Below are 15,930 nucleotides of genomic sequence, written 5' to 3'. Positions count from 1 at the left end.
TAATTCCTGCCAGCCTACGCCTGGTGCCAGGCACACAGCAAGCACTCAATAAAAGCTTGTCGAAAGGATGAAGGCGCCAATCTCCACATACTTCATCACCTTCATCTTGTCCAAAACTATCCAAACTCACTTTGGAGAAGAATAAACATTCTTTTGCTCTATTTTCCACTGCTCAGCTTCTGGTAATTTTTCTTCAACCCTACCCACGCTACCCATATTATACACTTTCCTGTTGCTAACCAGGAGAACGGGTTGAGACTTTCCTCAACATTTTCTCTGGCAACTGAATTAGGTTAACTGTGACTTTCTGCTCTGCTTTCCTCTTACTGCCCAATAATCCTGTCCCAAACATCAAAGGCCTTCTTTGAAGAGAAGGCCAAATTCACTTTAGGAAAAGAGAAATTATTTCCTAACTTTATTTCAGAAGATGGGAAGAAGCACAATCCCGCTGATTTTTGTGAGATAAACATTGCCCAGTACATCAGACCACAAGGCATTTGCTGTGATACCACTGACAGAGACATAAACACATGGCTTTCCTCACCCAAACCTACGCGGGACTTTTTCACAGCAAGCTTGGACTCCAAATCCCATAGTAAATGGTTTGTATCTAACATGTCTGACAGAGCTTGCTGCAGAACAAGGAGGTTCACATAGCCATCACAGGCTTTGACTAAAAGAGCATATGAACCGAACTAGAACTAACCTGAAGTTTAGTCCAGATTCCACTCAAAGTTGAACTTCCAATACTTGAGGATGAGAAAAACTATCTCCAAGTGGTAACACAAAACATGAACAAATGGCTGACCTAATAGGCCAGAGTTATCAGACTGAGCAGAAAACCTCACCTACTTCTTCTACTTTCGAGCTGCTACCCTCAGACGGTATAAATGTTGACAAGATTTCATGGGTCGTGGGTTCCAGGAAGCTTGTTCTGAAACTGAGGAAAAAGAGAATTATCTCATCTTTTGAACAAAATAAACAGTTCTGAAGTATTTGCTTTTTACAAGGTGCACTGCTATAAACCATAGTAATTCCTTATCAATACATTTTATAAATAGGAAAACAGTAGAAAAGTGATTTTTCTAAGACCATAGGCCTCCTGAAACATTCAGTTTCCCAGCTCCTTGCTGAAATGAACAACGGATTAAGAACAATGATTACACTTTACAAAACCATTACCTTTGTGTTCAGCAGTCCATTTTCATCAATAGTCATCAAATATCTCTTAAGATCACATTATAAACAGGCCTCATACAAAATTAGGCTTACATGGAAGGGATTTGGGGTGATAAGACAGAAGCAAGGAAAGAACTCAGCAAAAATCAAGGGTCAGCTACTAGACTGGAGAAGGTGGCTCCTATTGAAGTAATGTTATCATGAGGTAGGACAGAGCTACACAGCAGAGCTTTAAGAGATTAGGGTTTTAAACCTAGATTGTTTTGAAGCTGGGTGGTGACCTGATGATAGCACTCATGGAGAATGGGTGCGATGGTCATAGGTTGGCACTGGGGGCCCAGCTACGTGCCAGCAACAATTGTCAAGGGCATCAACAAGTGTGGTGGTGGCAGGAATGAAAAAGATGGTGGAGTAATAAAGGGAAGGGCAGGAAAGAGCAGGCAAACTTGGGGAAGGTATCTAACTGGGTGGCAGTAGAGATGTAGGAATAGATTAGTTCAGTGGTTTGAGTCAGTGTGAATGGAGTTCACAGGCAGAGCTTAGATTCCAACCCCAGTTTCCTAACCCTCCTAAAGGCAGTGCCATTTGAGATGGATCCTCTAAACCTTCCTTCCTGCATTCCACCTCCTCTCTATCCGTTACCAACCCTGAGGGCTCCAATGAAGCAAAACCTTCTCTAGGCAAGCTTTTCATAAACATGGGTTTATAGATTAAAAACAAACACCCTCTCCCATCCCACCCCCTAACCCCAAATATTTGAGTCAACCTCATAAATTATGAAAATGTTACATGTTAAGGCTCCATGTGGGAGCACACTTAGGATTTGGGTCTTTCCGACCAACAGCAAAGTAGCTGGCTACATCTGTTCTCTGGGAGTCTATAGTCAAAAATGTAGAGACACTTCAGGGCTGTCTGACAACAGAAGTTTATACTCTTATCACAACTATGTAAAAAGTATGTATGTACATGATGAGCAACACAAGTCCATGGGATTGTGGATAATTTTAAAACCATTTTCTTACTTAGAAGTAGATGCTCATGCAATAAATAAAAACTGAGGAGGAACCATCCTTTGACTAAGAAAGCTTACTCTCCTGGGACAAGGAAGCTTTCAGCCTGGTGCCTGATGCACTAAAAATGTTTGCTGAATTGAATTATGGACATGACAAGAAGTTACACATGTTAAGAGTAAATAGATTTTTCTAAATGGAACATATTATTTTCTTTCCTCTCCCTCCAAAATTTCGATTCTTTTCTCCTGTCCCATATTTTCCCAGACAGCAAGAGGGCTTAGAGTTTGGAGGGAAGAAAGCAACTTCCAAATATATAATATCTTTTGGTGCCAAGTTAATATTTTCTTATTCAGAGGCCACAAGGTATTGGACAGCAATTATTTTGTGCACCTGAGTTTTCTGTTGTAGTTTGAAAGACACAGAGAGAACCCCTAATTCATTAACCACAGCAGCGGCTTTGCCGAAATTGGAACCCAGACCCCCTAGGGCACATGGAACACTGTGACACATCAGGCTCACTTCTTGCCCTCCTTTTTCAAACTGTGGGGGGTCCATGTGAAAGTCAACTGAATTATTTCATGGGTAAAATCTCTTATTCATTCTTAGGGCATGGAAACCATGTTGTTGAAGAGAGCTGGGATCCCAAACACTTGAAAAAGCACTTCAAAGAAAGGAAAATCTCTGGACCCATTTGGAGGGTGGAAAGGAACGTAAGTCACACTGCTTGTCATGAGCTGGCTCACCAATTAACAGCTAAGCAGAGTCCTCTCTATTTTTTCCCCACACCCTTCCTCTCCAGTTGTATGTAGTCAAAGAACCAGCCATCCCGGCTTCTAGCAACCTCTTTTCCCAAGCAAAGCCAGTGGCCTATGGCGTGGGGGACAATTGCTCCCTAGCAAATGTCTCTTGCAGTGATGCCCTTCTGAAGTATCTCCATAGAGGACAAAAGAGACAGTGTCTGAGGTCTCAATCCTCAGGCTTCATAGGTGTGGAGACACCCTCCAGCCTCCTTAAGGGCCAAATTCTGAGTGATAAATCTATACAGGGGAGGGCAGTGTGAGCAAAGTGGCCCGATGAGGCAACTCTTTTTTCTTTCATTTTACCTCTTTGCATAAGCTCATTTGAAAAACTCATATAGCAGGAAAAGAATAACTCCGCTGCTGTTTCTACCCGGCCTCTGTCCCACTGACCCCAAGGTGCTTCCAGATTACCACGAGAAGCTTCTGGGTCTCAATTACGAGACCATTAAAAAGTACCAATTATAAGACCTCAGAAATGTTTCTGGGAAACCTGTTACACACCTCAAAATGGCTAACCTCTTGCCTCAGATTTACTTTAAGTTCAGAAAACAGGTCACCCAGATGTATGGGCGTCCTGGCCCCCACACGCAGCCCAACAAGACTGTGGTTTAATATTTTCCATGCTGCCCTTGAGAAAACGAAGATTGATTTATTGGCTGTAACCAAAGGGACGAAAAAAAACCATCAGAGAGCTGGGCTGCCTGTTTAGGCCCCAGTCGTGGAATAAATCAGAAATGTTTGCACGCTGAAGAAGTTTTAAAATGGCATTCATCCAATGGTCAATGTGTACAGAGTTCTGGACAACAAAGAACTAGGTGGCAAATGTGTGCTTGGCACAGTGCATCTGCAGGTGGCACAAGGGCCTGAAACCAAAATATAATCTTCACTCAGTCCACTAAAAGAGGTAACTCCGGGTCAAAAACGTATGCGAACCCATTTGAACTTGCAGAGAAGGGACGCGGGAAGCAGCAGAACATCCCAACACACCCAAAAAGTGCCTGTTTGGGATTGCTGGTGTGTGGTTTCGGTATTCTTAGCTCTATTGCCACATCTCTGGGGGAGTACAACTCTGTTCCAAGCAACTCTGGCACTGCCGCCCCCATCCCCAAAACAAAACTCAGTCAAACAAATCCCCAAGGCTCCATTAACTCCTTCAGGTCCACCTGCTTCCCATCCCTCAGCATTCTCCCACCACCTGGAAAAGCAAATTAATACTGAGCATCCTGAAAGTCAAGCAGGCCCTTCCACACTCCTGAAGAAAATTCTTCCTGGGTTCCCTGCCCTCCCCACAGCCCCGTCCCACTGGTTCCAGAGATTCATTTCCTACACCTTCTCACAGTTACATCAACAAAAACTCCAAGAGCACAACTCCAGGAGGACGCTGCTGGCGCGAACACACACGCGCGCGCGCGCACACTCACATACACGCACACACGAACTCACACACACCTCTCACCGTTGCCCCAGCCCCTCACACCTCGGGCCACTCGGCTTCAGGCTCGCCCCTCTGCGCCAACAGCTAGGGATGCTTCCCTCAGGCTTCATCGCTCCCGGACCGCTGAGTCCCTCATTTTAGTGTTTTTCCTTTAGAAGACGCCAACTATGAGAAACCCTCACCCTCCGAAGAGGCCGAGTGCGTGTTGAGTGACTGCACGCATTTGCCGCCACGCCTCGGGTTCCCCCCACGGCCTGGCGCATGGGGCCAGGGCGCTGGTGTCAACCTTCGGGGGAAGTTTGGGAGGCTGGCCGGGTCCTTCTTCCACCCAAGAAGCTTCCGGGAACCGCGGGGGCGAAACCACCATCGCCCGGCCCCACCGTTGCGGCAGGGAACCAGATACGGCGCCCCTAGGCCCGGCAACGGCTCGCAGCGGCTGCAGCCCCCGGGACCCCCGCCGCCCTCCTCGCCCCAACTTCTCCGCCCGGCGCCCGGCGCGCCCAGCCTCGGCCGCAGCTCCCAGCCCCGGGCGCCCGGCCGAGCGCTCGGAATCGGCTCCAGCCGCCGGCACGTCCCCCGGCAGTCACTCGCTGGCGCTGCCTCGGCCTGCGGCCGCCTCCTGCCCCCTCTTCTCCCCGAACCAACAATAAACACAACTTTTTATGAAAAGAAAACAAACTTCAGCGACGTGACTCACCTCTGCTGCAGCCCGCGCCTGGGGAGGGCGAGCCGGGGCCCGGGGGCCAGCGTGGTGGGCGCAGAGGGAGCCACACAGCGCCGCGCCGCACGGACACACAACACGCACGGTGACACCGGGGACACACAACACGGGCGAGCGGCTGGAGCAACAAAGAAGCCCCGGACGGAGAAGTAGCCGGCCGTAGAGGGAGGGCGCGTGAGGGCGCGTGTGGCTGTGGCGGGCGTGAGGGTGTGCGCGCCGTGTGTGCGCCTGTGTCTTTTCTGTGTGTGTTTGTGTGTGCGTGTGTGTGTGTCTGTGCGCGCGCGGCGGCTGACACCGGCAGGCCGGGGCTCAGGGTCCCCGCGGCAGGAAGCGGCGGCCGTGGCGGCGGCAGCAGCACAAGGCAAGGGACGCCGCGCCCAGCGCACCCGGTCCCTCCATATGGAAGAAGCTTTTTGGATGATTGAACTCGCAAACAATTCCTTCTTTTGCTTCTCCTGCCTAGGAGCCTCCCATTACCGCGCGAGGAGGAGGAGGGGGGAGTGGAGGAGGCGGGGAGGAGGGGGAGGAGCAAAATGGAGCAAAGAAAAAGTCTTGGAAAGGAAGCTGGAAAAAAAAGTCCCCCAAACTCTAGGGCAGTTTTCCCGTTAACACCCACTTTTTGCTGTGCCTCAGACCCGCGCTCTCCTCCAACTTCTTTTTCTTTCTCATAGCAAAAGCACCATCTCCCTTTTCCCCGAACCTAGGGGCTCCCCTGAAGCCCCCACTTTCTCTTTAGCTTCACCTCGCACCCTTGCTCTTCCATGTACAATCCTTCCCTCCTTTCTTCCAATCTCTTCCAAGACTTTCCTGACACCCACCTCTCAATGGTCTTATTCTGCAAGACAAACTGTTGGATAAATCATTAAAAGCAAACTCATCAGAAAATGGGACAGCGGCGGTGGAGAAAATGATAAGGAAATCAGTCTCAGGGGAGCCTTAACCGACCCCCTCGGTCGGTTGGGGAGGGTTTGCCGCGTCCTCCGTTGACAGCGCCCTGACCTCCATTCATCATCCCAGGATGGAGCGGCGAGGAATGGGGAGGGAGAGCTGGGGCTGGGGCTGGGGCTGGAGGCATGGACGTGGGGTGCTAGTGGCCACAGAAAAGTTAGTTACCTATGCGTGTGTATGTGTACGCGCACGCGCGCGTGTGTGTTGGTCAGAAAACATTCAGAGCAGTGGTTCTCAAACTTGAGCTGTAGCGGGACTCCCTGGAAGGCTTGCTAAATCCCTTTGCTGGGCCCCACCTCCAGAGTTTCTGATTCAGTAGGTGGACCTTGGAATTTGCATTTCAAATAGGTTCCCAGGTGATGCTGATGCTGCTGGTCAGGGGCCACGTTTTAAAAACTACTTTTCCAGGGCAGTGAGAAGGCAAATGCTGAGTTGGTGGCAAATTGGATTCCCTTCTTACTCTTTAGGAATGAAACACAGGTTGTGAACGGTCATCCATTCCATATCTTCATTGCAGCTGAGAAAACCAAGACCCAGCAGGGCTAAGCCATTTGTTTCAAATGAACTGGGAGTTTGTGCCAAGGTGGTGAGGAAGCTGTCCTGGAAATAAGACAGGCAGGCTAGTAGTAGGGTGAATGGGGGTGCTGCCTTCCCTGTGTGGCAGGACAGCTGCACTGGGAGTCAGGAAACCACTGCGACTTTGATAAAGTCACTTAACCTTTCTGGGCCTCTGGGGGTTTTGTGTGTGTGTGTGTTTTGTTTGTGTGTTTGTTTTTTGACACAGTCTCACTCTGTCGCTCAGGCTGGAGTGTAGTGGTGCAATCTCAGTTCACTGCAACGCCTGCCTCCTGAATTCAAGAGATTCTCCAGCGTCAGCCTCCCAAGTAGCTGGGATTACAAGCACCTGCCACCATGCCCGGCTAATTTTTGTATCTTTAGTAGAGACAAGGTTTCACCATGCTGCCCAGGCTGGTCTTGAACACCTAGCCTCAAGTGATCTACCCACCTCAGCCTCCCAAAGTGCTAAAATTACAGGCGTGAGCCACCTCACCCTTCCCTGTTGTGTTTTTTATTGATTTGTTTCTTGTCAGTAAACATACATACTTTACACTGAGTATATGACTCGAATTGAATCTGAACCAGAAGACCTTTACAAAGGAAACATAAATGTATTTTATCCCATATTTTGCACTATTTTTTTCTCCTGTATTTAGTCATTCAGGCAGAAGCCAATTTCCTTTTTGATTTATCAAGTACTTTCAGCTCTGTGCCTGGATTCTTAGGCATGTTCCTCTGACAAAATGGATCTGGAGGACAATCCATTTTCAGCCAGAAGGTGAAAAGGACTCTGAACCCCTTCTGTGAATTATCCACCTACATTTTTCTTTTCCTATTTAATCATCCTAATATTTCTTCCCTTTTAATCTCTAACACTCTCTCCCAACATTCTCAAAGACCTATTTTTCTTCCCAGCCAATGACTATATTAGCTTCCACTTTCTTTTGTCCTCCTTCTGAGGCACAATTCGGGACTACAAGGCCTGGGGTCCACCCTGGGTACAGAACTTTTAATTCCCCCAAGGGAATGGGTCAACCAGCTTCCTCTGCAGTGATAACACTCCTTCTCCCCAGGGCCCCAAGCAGCGTATCCAGCCTTGTTTTTCAAAGATGATTCTAAGTACCACTCAATGAGAATGTGATGCATGAAGGTCTCAGATTCATTCTTCTGTATTCCTGTATATTCTATTCATTGCTTGACATCTCAAAGATATCTTCTACCCCTTCTGTCATCTTTCTCCTAGGACTCTCCATTCTCTTACTCTGGTCTTTGGGTCTACACAGCACTAGGCTCTGAGTTAAAGCCTCAGAACACAACAGAACACAAAGAATGTAACAGTGCCTACCAACACCATTTAGTGGGGAGAATGACCCACTGCCTCCTTCCTTCATGCATACAGGCTGCTCACCTCTCTCTCTCTCTCTCTCTTTCTCTCTCTCAGTCTGCCTCTGTCGCCCAGGGTGGACTGCAGTGGCATGATCTTGGCTCACTGCAACCTCCATCTCCCCGATTCAAGCAATTCTCCCTGCCTCAGCCTCCTGAGTAGCTGGGATTACAGGCGCCCACCAGGACGCCTGCCACCTGGCTAATTTTTTTCTTTTCTTTTCTTTTTAGTAGTAGAGACGGGTTTCACCATGTTGACCAGGCTGGTCTCGAACTCCTGACCTCAGGTGATCTGCCGTCCTCAGCCTCCCAAAGAAGTGTTGGGGTTACAGGCATGAGCCACTGCACCCGGCCTGCTGCTCACCTTTCTTATAGTTTAGGCAGAATGCAGATCACAGCTTAATAAAGAGGACAATTCTGCTGACGGCATCGGGCACACTGTTGGTACCTCAGATATGTGTATTGTTTTTATTGCTCTTTGTATTAATGTGATTGTGTTTATTACTACTAGTCCTGTAAGAACAACGTGTCTCTGAATTTTCTCCCCACTCCATCTTGCCTGGAGGGTATTTCTTACCTAATTCCCTCCTCCCCTTTCAATTAGTTTCTCTATCCTAACCCCCCCCACCCCACCCCACTCCAGCATCCCTAGCCATTTCAAAAGTTAGGTGGAGTCTGGATTTTGTAAGGTGCTTTTTGCTACTGTCCATTCTGTTGATGGTGATTTACCTCTAGCACCTTGCTTTCTTGGAAATTTTATGGGCCTCCACCAAGAAGGAAGCATTTGGTATGGAAGTGATCATCACATTAATTTATAATGCTTGGTTGGGGGAAGGAGTGGGGAGGTAAGTAGGGATTGTAGGTCTATATAAGTCACTATGTTGCTAGGCTGTGCAGAATAAACTGAAAGGAATTCAGTGAGTGACATGAAAAGACGTGGTTTTCCCTCAGTGTGCTGTAGATACTCTACCTGTATCATATAAACAGGGATCTCCTTGACTGTGAAAGATATCTGGAGAGGATTACACTGAGAAAATTATTAAGATGTAGACAAGAAAAAAGGCCTTGATGATTTTTTTCTCTGATTTAATATAAATCTGCTTTCCTGATTATAAAATATGTGCACTGAAGAAAATTTAGAAAATACAGAAAAACACATAAAAGAAGAAAATCAACTTAAATTTACTATCCAGGGATAATGTTTTTCTGTTTGTTTGTTTGTTTTGAGATGGAATCTCGCTCTGTCGCCCAGGTTGGAATGCGGTGGTGCCATCTCAGCTCTGCCTCCCGGGTTCACGCCATTCTCCTGCCTCAGCCTCCTGAGTAGTTGGTACTACAGGCGCCTGCCACCACGCCTGGCTAATTTTTTGTATTTTTAGTAGAGACGGGGTTTCACCGGGTTAGCCAGGATGGTCTCGATCTCCTGACCTCGTGATCCGCCCACCTCGGCCTCCCAAAGTGCTGGGATTACAGGCGTGAGCCACCGCCCCCGGTCATCGATAACATTGTTATTAACATAGTGGAGCGTTCTTTCTAGTCATTCTTCTTTCTTGTTTTTGTTTCTCATCGATACAAATAAACACGTTATCGACACCAAGTATATGATTCTAATTGAATCAGAATTGGAAGACATTTAAAGGGAAACATAATTGGGGTGTGTTTATTCAATATTTTATACAATTTTTAATGCATCTGGTAATTCAGGCAGGAGCCAGCTTCTTCATTGATTTATCTGGTACTTTCATATTTTACAAATTTCCATACAGGTTGTTATCATGCTTTTAAATTTAACATTTTAATGATTATTTTCCCCATATCATGTAATCTTCAAAATTTGACTTAACTGCTGTGTACTATTCCATCAAAGAGAGAGATTGTTACTGATTCAACCATTTTTCTATTGTTACATATTTAGATTGTTTCCATTTTTATTATCATCCTGTATTGCAGTTGACTAAACATCTAGCTATAAATCTTTTTTGTTCTAATTATTTCCTAAGGGTAAATTCATGTAAGTAGGAGTTTGGGATCAATGGATAGGATATAACATTTTAAATGCTTTTAGTTGGTATTACAAAATTGTCCTCCAGTGGTTCCAATGTACATTTCCATCTCTCAGATTATTTTAATTAAAAGCAACAATGAGATCATCAAACACAAGGTCCCAAGTAAAGACTTGAATGAATTATCTAGTTTGAATGATTACACTGAACAATAAAGAAAACAACTGCCAAATATTGACTTTAGTGGAAACAACACTCCAATGGGAAGAGTTGGACACTAATTGCTTACCCTATGAACTGGATCATATTTATGATTTTATTTAACCTTTTCAACAAGCCTCTGAGAAATAAGCTAATGTTTATTGAGCACCTTCCTCTCCCAGTCTCTCTCCTGGATTCTATATGTACCTTCCATCTTGAATTCCCCATAACGACCTTGTGCTATATAGGTTCAATTATCTCCATTTTATAGATAAGGAAAATTAAGTAACATGCCTGAGATCCCCAACAACTAAATGGTGGTAAGAATCCCAAACCCAAGATTTTTCCAGTGCAACACACTACTACACAACTATTTCATGAATATTGCAGGCTACTTCTTGGAGTAAAAAAACTGTTTAGAAAATGCCAGAAATTTGTCTAGCCATTAAGAAATATTTTATGGGCTTTCCAAAGAGTGTTTTTCTTTTTTTGAAGGAGACATTCAAGTACATTCCAAGAACTAAGGTAACTTACTAATTGTAACTAATGTAAGAGTCTAAGGATATTATATACAGGAAGAGAATGGAGTTCTGATGTATGGGTTAAGATTAAAAATGAGATACCGGCCAGGCGCAGTGGCTCACGCCTGTAACCCCAGGACTTTGGGAGGGTGAGGTGGGCAGATCATGAGGTCAGGAGTTTGACACCAGCCTGACCAACATGGTGAAACCCCGTCTCTACTAAAAATACAAAAATTAGCCAGGCGTGGTGGTGCGCGCCTATAATCCCAGCTACTCAGGAGGCTGAGGCAGAAGAGTTGCTTGAACCGGGGAGGTGGAGGTTGCAGTGCGCTGAGATCGTGCCACTGCACTCCAGCCTGGGCGCAGAGCAAGACTCCATCTCAAAAACAAAACAAAACCAAAAAACGAGATACCAAAATTCACAGTTTTAACAATAATTAGTAAATTGGCATTTGTACACGTAACTATTCTCAAAGCTTATATTTGGATAAAGACATTTTATCTTGATAAATGACACTGGAAATGAGATATTCATGAACTCAACTTTCTGCTTTAAAATTCAAGCTCTGGAGTGTATAAAGTGCCTATTTATTAAGACACTATCTCAATACAATTTCAAAATGCATAACATAATCCATTAATTTATAATTAGGAAAATTAGCCCTCATTTGTTCTTGACTGGGCCATTAACTAGTTATCTGAGTTGGCTTACCTTTCTATGCTGCGTATTGCAAGGACTGCTGGAGAAGAAATGTGCCCAGTTGCTCTAAAATATTTGTTGACTGAAGGAAGAATGATGAATGAAAGTATAAGATTGACCTATGCAACAATTAGTAGAAACAATGCAAGACAGCATATAATTAAACCCTAAATTGCATGGTTCAGGCAGAATTACAGGTGAGCCTGGTATGATGCCATCTATTCCTTATACAAGTTGAACCGGCTGGGACTGACTTCCCTAGCCCCAGGCTATCAATTCAGGCATTCCTACTGGCCATATGTTCTGTTGACTTTTAGGAATTAATCGCCAAATCCCCACAAGCCTCCCTATGGACAAGTGTACCCTAGGGGGAGAATGATATTTTATTTATTTATTTAGAGACAGGGTCTCACTCTGTCACCCAGGCTGGAGTGCAGTGGTGTGATCTTGGCTCACTGCAATCTCTGCCTCAGCCACCTGAGTAGCTGGGATTACAGGCACACACCACCATGCCCAGTTGATTTTTTTTTCTTTTTTTTTTTTTTAGATAGAGTCTTGCTCTGTCGCTCAGGCTGGAGTGCAGTGGCGTGATTTCGGCTCACTGCAAGCTCTGCCTCCCAGGTTCACGCCATTCTCCTGCCTCAGCCTCCTGAGTAGCTGGGACTACAGGTGCCCACCACCAGGCTGGATAATTTTTTGTATTTTTAGTAGAGACGGTGTTTCTCCAAGTTGGCCAGGCTGGGTCTGGAACTCCTGGGCTCAACTGGTCCACCTGCCTCGTCCTCCGAAAGTGCTGGGACTACAGGCGTGAGCCACTGTGCCTGGCCGAGAATGAGATTTTTTTAAAAAGGAATATTGTGGAATCAAGACAAACCTGGGTTTGAATCCAGTCTTAAATAAGCTGCATGAGCTCAGACAAATGAATTACATCTCTAAATCCTAGTTGCTGTGAATATTGGAAATAATATATGTGTATTATTTCTCTCTGTCTCTCTGTGTCTCTCTCTCTACATATATATATTATATGTTATATATGTATGTTCTACATATATACATATATATCTACATATATATATGTATATATGTATTGGTAGGCACTCAATGAACGGGAGGTATAATAGTAAAAGTTTGAGTGAGAGGTGAAGCTGGGATAGAGAAATGAAAAATAGAATAGTCCAAGGCCACTTCTGTGTGCTTGATTTTGCGCAGTCCTGAAGCCCTAGACAAATAGAATCTGTTGACACTGAATTCCACGTGAGATCACTTTTCCAAGATACCAGATTCTTTAAAGTAAGCACAGCCCCCTTTTGTCTTCCATGAAACCCCCACCTTCCTCATCTCCTGCTGTCTGCTCTTCCCCCACCCCTTCACTTGTTAGGCTGAGAAAGTTGGATTCTGGAGCTGCCCAGACTCCAGCTGTTTGATATTGTGCAGTGACGGCAGCAAAGAGGGCAGGGGCACGAGATTCCAGATGAAAGCAAAAACTCAAAGAGAACTGGACTCAGAGCTTTGATACCAAACTCAGTGGGTAACAGCCTCCGTTAAATTTGTTCAGTCAGCCATTTAAGAGGGAAGAAGTGTCTCACACATCTTGTAAGAGTGTTTAGCAACGAGATGCTTCGACAGAGGGGAATCCATATTCTGGGGACTGAGCCAGGCAGAATCTAGTGCCAAAGTTGCCACTGCAAGCTTTGAGGCAGGTATCATGCTGTCTTGTTTTGTTCTACATGTGTTATTTTCTTTCTCCTTCATAAGATACCTGTGATTCTCTGAGACTTTTGGCCACAGCATCAGGAAACTTAACTATGCCTGACCCTACTCCACCCTACCCCACTTCTTCAAGTCCTCCACTGACAAGCAGAATTTAACAGGGAGGCCCAAGCTGCTCTGCAGTCCTGGTCATGGAGGGAAGGTTGACCGGCCTCCCTGGGCAGTGGTTGGAAGCTCCCTGTGGACCTGCAGGCAGAACTATAAGGAAGGGAGAGGAATTGACAAGAATATAGATTCTGGGGCTGGTGGTGTTGTAGGAGCCTCCCTGCCACCTCTCCCATTGAGAATCAGAAACCAGTTGTATGTTCTTTGGCTTTTATTTGTTGAATTCATCAACTAGAAATTGGAATTGTTAGAGGCTTGGTGGTCCCAATGCCTTGCATATGAAACTGTGCCTGAGATAAGGAAGGACTAAGAAAGTTAATCTCACAGTTCACTGATTCCTAATTATTTAAAAAGCAATATCTATAGGCCTTGTCCTTGTTTATCCAGGAGAGTTGAAGATGGGATCATTCATGTCCTTGCCTTTCTTTGATGGCTCCCCACTTCCTTTGATATAAGGCACAAGTGCTCCCTGCTCTGTGGTCTGGTCCAGCTCAACTCTCCAGGCTGGCTCCTCAGGGCCCCACCAAACTGTATCTTGTGCTCCAGCATCTCCTTGCCCTACCTCAAAGGACCACAATTTATCGTGCTTTCCAGCTGCCCACTTTATTTCCTTCTGACTTAAACATTTTATCCTCTTTTCTACTCATCAAACTCCTTCTTACCCTTTAAGACTTTTCTCTAACATCACCTCTTCTAGGAAGACTTACTCAAACCTTCCCTTCCCAACTCTGATTGCCCTCCAATGAAACCCTTTTTTGCCTTTGGCATCTACCATGAGCATTGTAGTTATAATTGTGGATCTATCTGTCTTCTTGCTGGAATATCCTCAAGCACAAAGGCAATCCGTTCCATCTTTGTATCTTCATGTTTGGCATGATACCTGGCACATGGTGGATGCCCAATATATAAATATATCAAGTGGATGAAGAATTAACAAAATCAAGTATCCCTATTATAGCAGTTGAAGCCTAATGGATCTACATGATCTGAAATGTTGAAAGAATACCAATAACTGATACTGGGCCTGAGGTGGAATCACAGTTTTAAAACTAAATACCAGGCCCTTGCCTAAAGCAGGTGAAGCCTGGTTTGTCTTAGCTATAAAGCTGTATGTATACAGTATTTTGCATTTAGAGGCTAATGGTATGTTTGAAATGACAGCGTATGACTGACTGTTTTTTAGTTTTTATTTGAGATAAGTATAGAGTCACATGAGTCATAAGAAACAATACAGAGGGATTCTGTATGCATTTCATCCAGTTCCCCCAACTATAGCACAATAGCTAACCTAACTGTAGTACAATATCTTAAACAAATGACATTGATAAACTCATCAGCCATATTCATATTTTGCCAGTTTTACATGCACACGTATTTGTGAGTGGTTTTATGTTTTCAAACTAATTTGTGGACCTAAAGCAGTCTATGGATTCAGTACAACCCCTATCAAAATCCCAATGGCATTTTTAAAAATAGAAATAGAACCATCTTAAAAATCATATGGAATCTCGAGAAACCCTGAATAGCCAAAAGAATCTTGAAAAAGAACAAAGTCAGAAGGCTCACACTCCTTGCCTTCAAAACACACTACAAAGCAATAGCAGTTAAGGGGATGTTGTACTATTATAAAGATACATATGTAGACCAACGCAGTAGAATAGATAGCCTAGAAACAAACCATTGTATATGTGGCTGAATGATGTTCAACAAGAGTGCCAAGACTGCTCTATGGGGAAAGGACAGTGTCTTCATCAAATGGTGATGGGAAAATTGGATGTCCACATGTAAAAGAATGAAGTTGGACGCTTGCCTTACACCACTACAAAAAATTAACTCAAAGTTATTAAAGACCTGAAACTAAGACCTAAAACTATTAAGCTCCTAGAAGAAAACATAGAAGAAAAACTACAGGAGATTAGATTTAGCAACAATTTCTTGACTATGACATTGAGAAGACAGGGAATAAAATTTAAAAATAGGCAAAGGGGACTACATCAAACTTAAAAATTTCTGCACAACAAAGGAAACAATCGACAGAGTGAAAAGCAGCCTACAGATTGGTAGAAAATAATTGCAAGTTATACATCTGATAAGGGGTTAATATCCAGAATATTTAAGAAAGTTTAACTCAACAACAGAAAACCAAATAACCTGATTTAAAAGTGGACAAAAGATTTGAGTAGGCATTTACCCTAAGAAGATATGTAAATAGTCAATAAGCATATGAAAAGATGCTCAACATCACTAATAATTAGGGAAACCCAAATCAAAGCCACAATGCAATATTACAAGTTGGCAACTCTCAAAAAAACAAAACAAAACAGAAGAACCCAAATTAAGTGTTGATAAGGATTCAGAGAAGTTGGAACCCTTGCACACTGTTGGTGGGAATTCAAAGTGGTACAGTCATTAAGGAAAACAGTATGAAGGTTCCTCAAAAAATTAAAAATAGAACTACTGTACAATCCAGCAATCCCATTTCTGGGTATATATCCAAAAGAATTGAAATCAAGATCTTGAAAAAGAATTAAAATCAGGATCTTGACGAGATATCTGTACTCTCATGTTCACTGCAGCACTATGCACAATAACC

At 44.4% G+C, this 15,930-nt stretch overlaps 1 protein-coding gene across 1 annotated transcript in view; it reads right to left on the bottom strand.

The window, feature by feature from the left end:
• Positions 1 to 5,516, bottom strand: part of BOC (BOC cell adhesion associated, oncogene regulated) — a 75,659-nt gene extending 70,143 nt beyond the window's left edge. The window contains exons 1-2 of the mRNA XM_023213368.2: positions 5,125 to 5,516; positions 849 to 940 (exon numbers count right to left, since the gene is read on the bottom strand). The gene's annotated coding sequence lies outside the window, so the exon portion shown is untranslated. The remainder of the gene's footprint in view (positions 1 to 848; positions 941 to 5,124) is intronic.
• Between the last annotated feature and the right edge of the window lie 10,414 nt (positions 5,517 to 15,930).

The sequence above is a fragment of the Piliocolobus tephrosceles genome, chromosome 2 (assembly GCF_002776525.5).
Source record: "Piliocolobus tephrosceles isolate RC106 chromosome 2, ASM277652v3, whole genome shotgun sequence".
In the NCBI taxonomy this organism is placed as follows: Eukaryota; Metazoa; Chordata; class Mammalia; order Primates; family Cercopithecidae; genus Piliocolobus; species Piliocolobus tephrosceles.
Note: the sequence above shows the minus strand (reverse complement) of the source record. Positions and strands in the feature narration are given on the sequence as shown.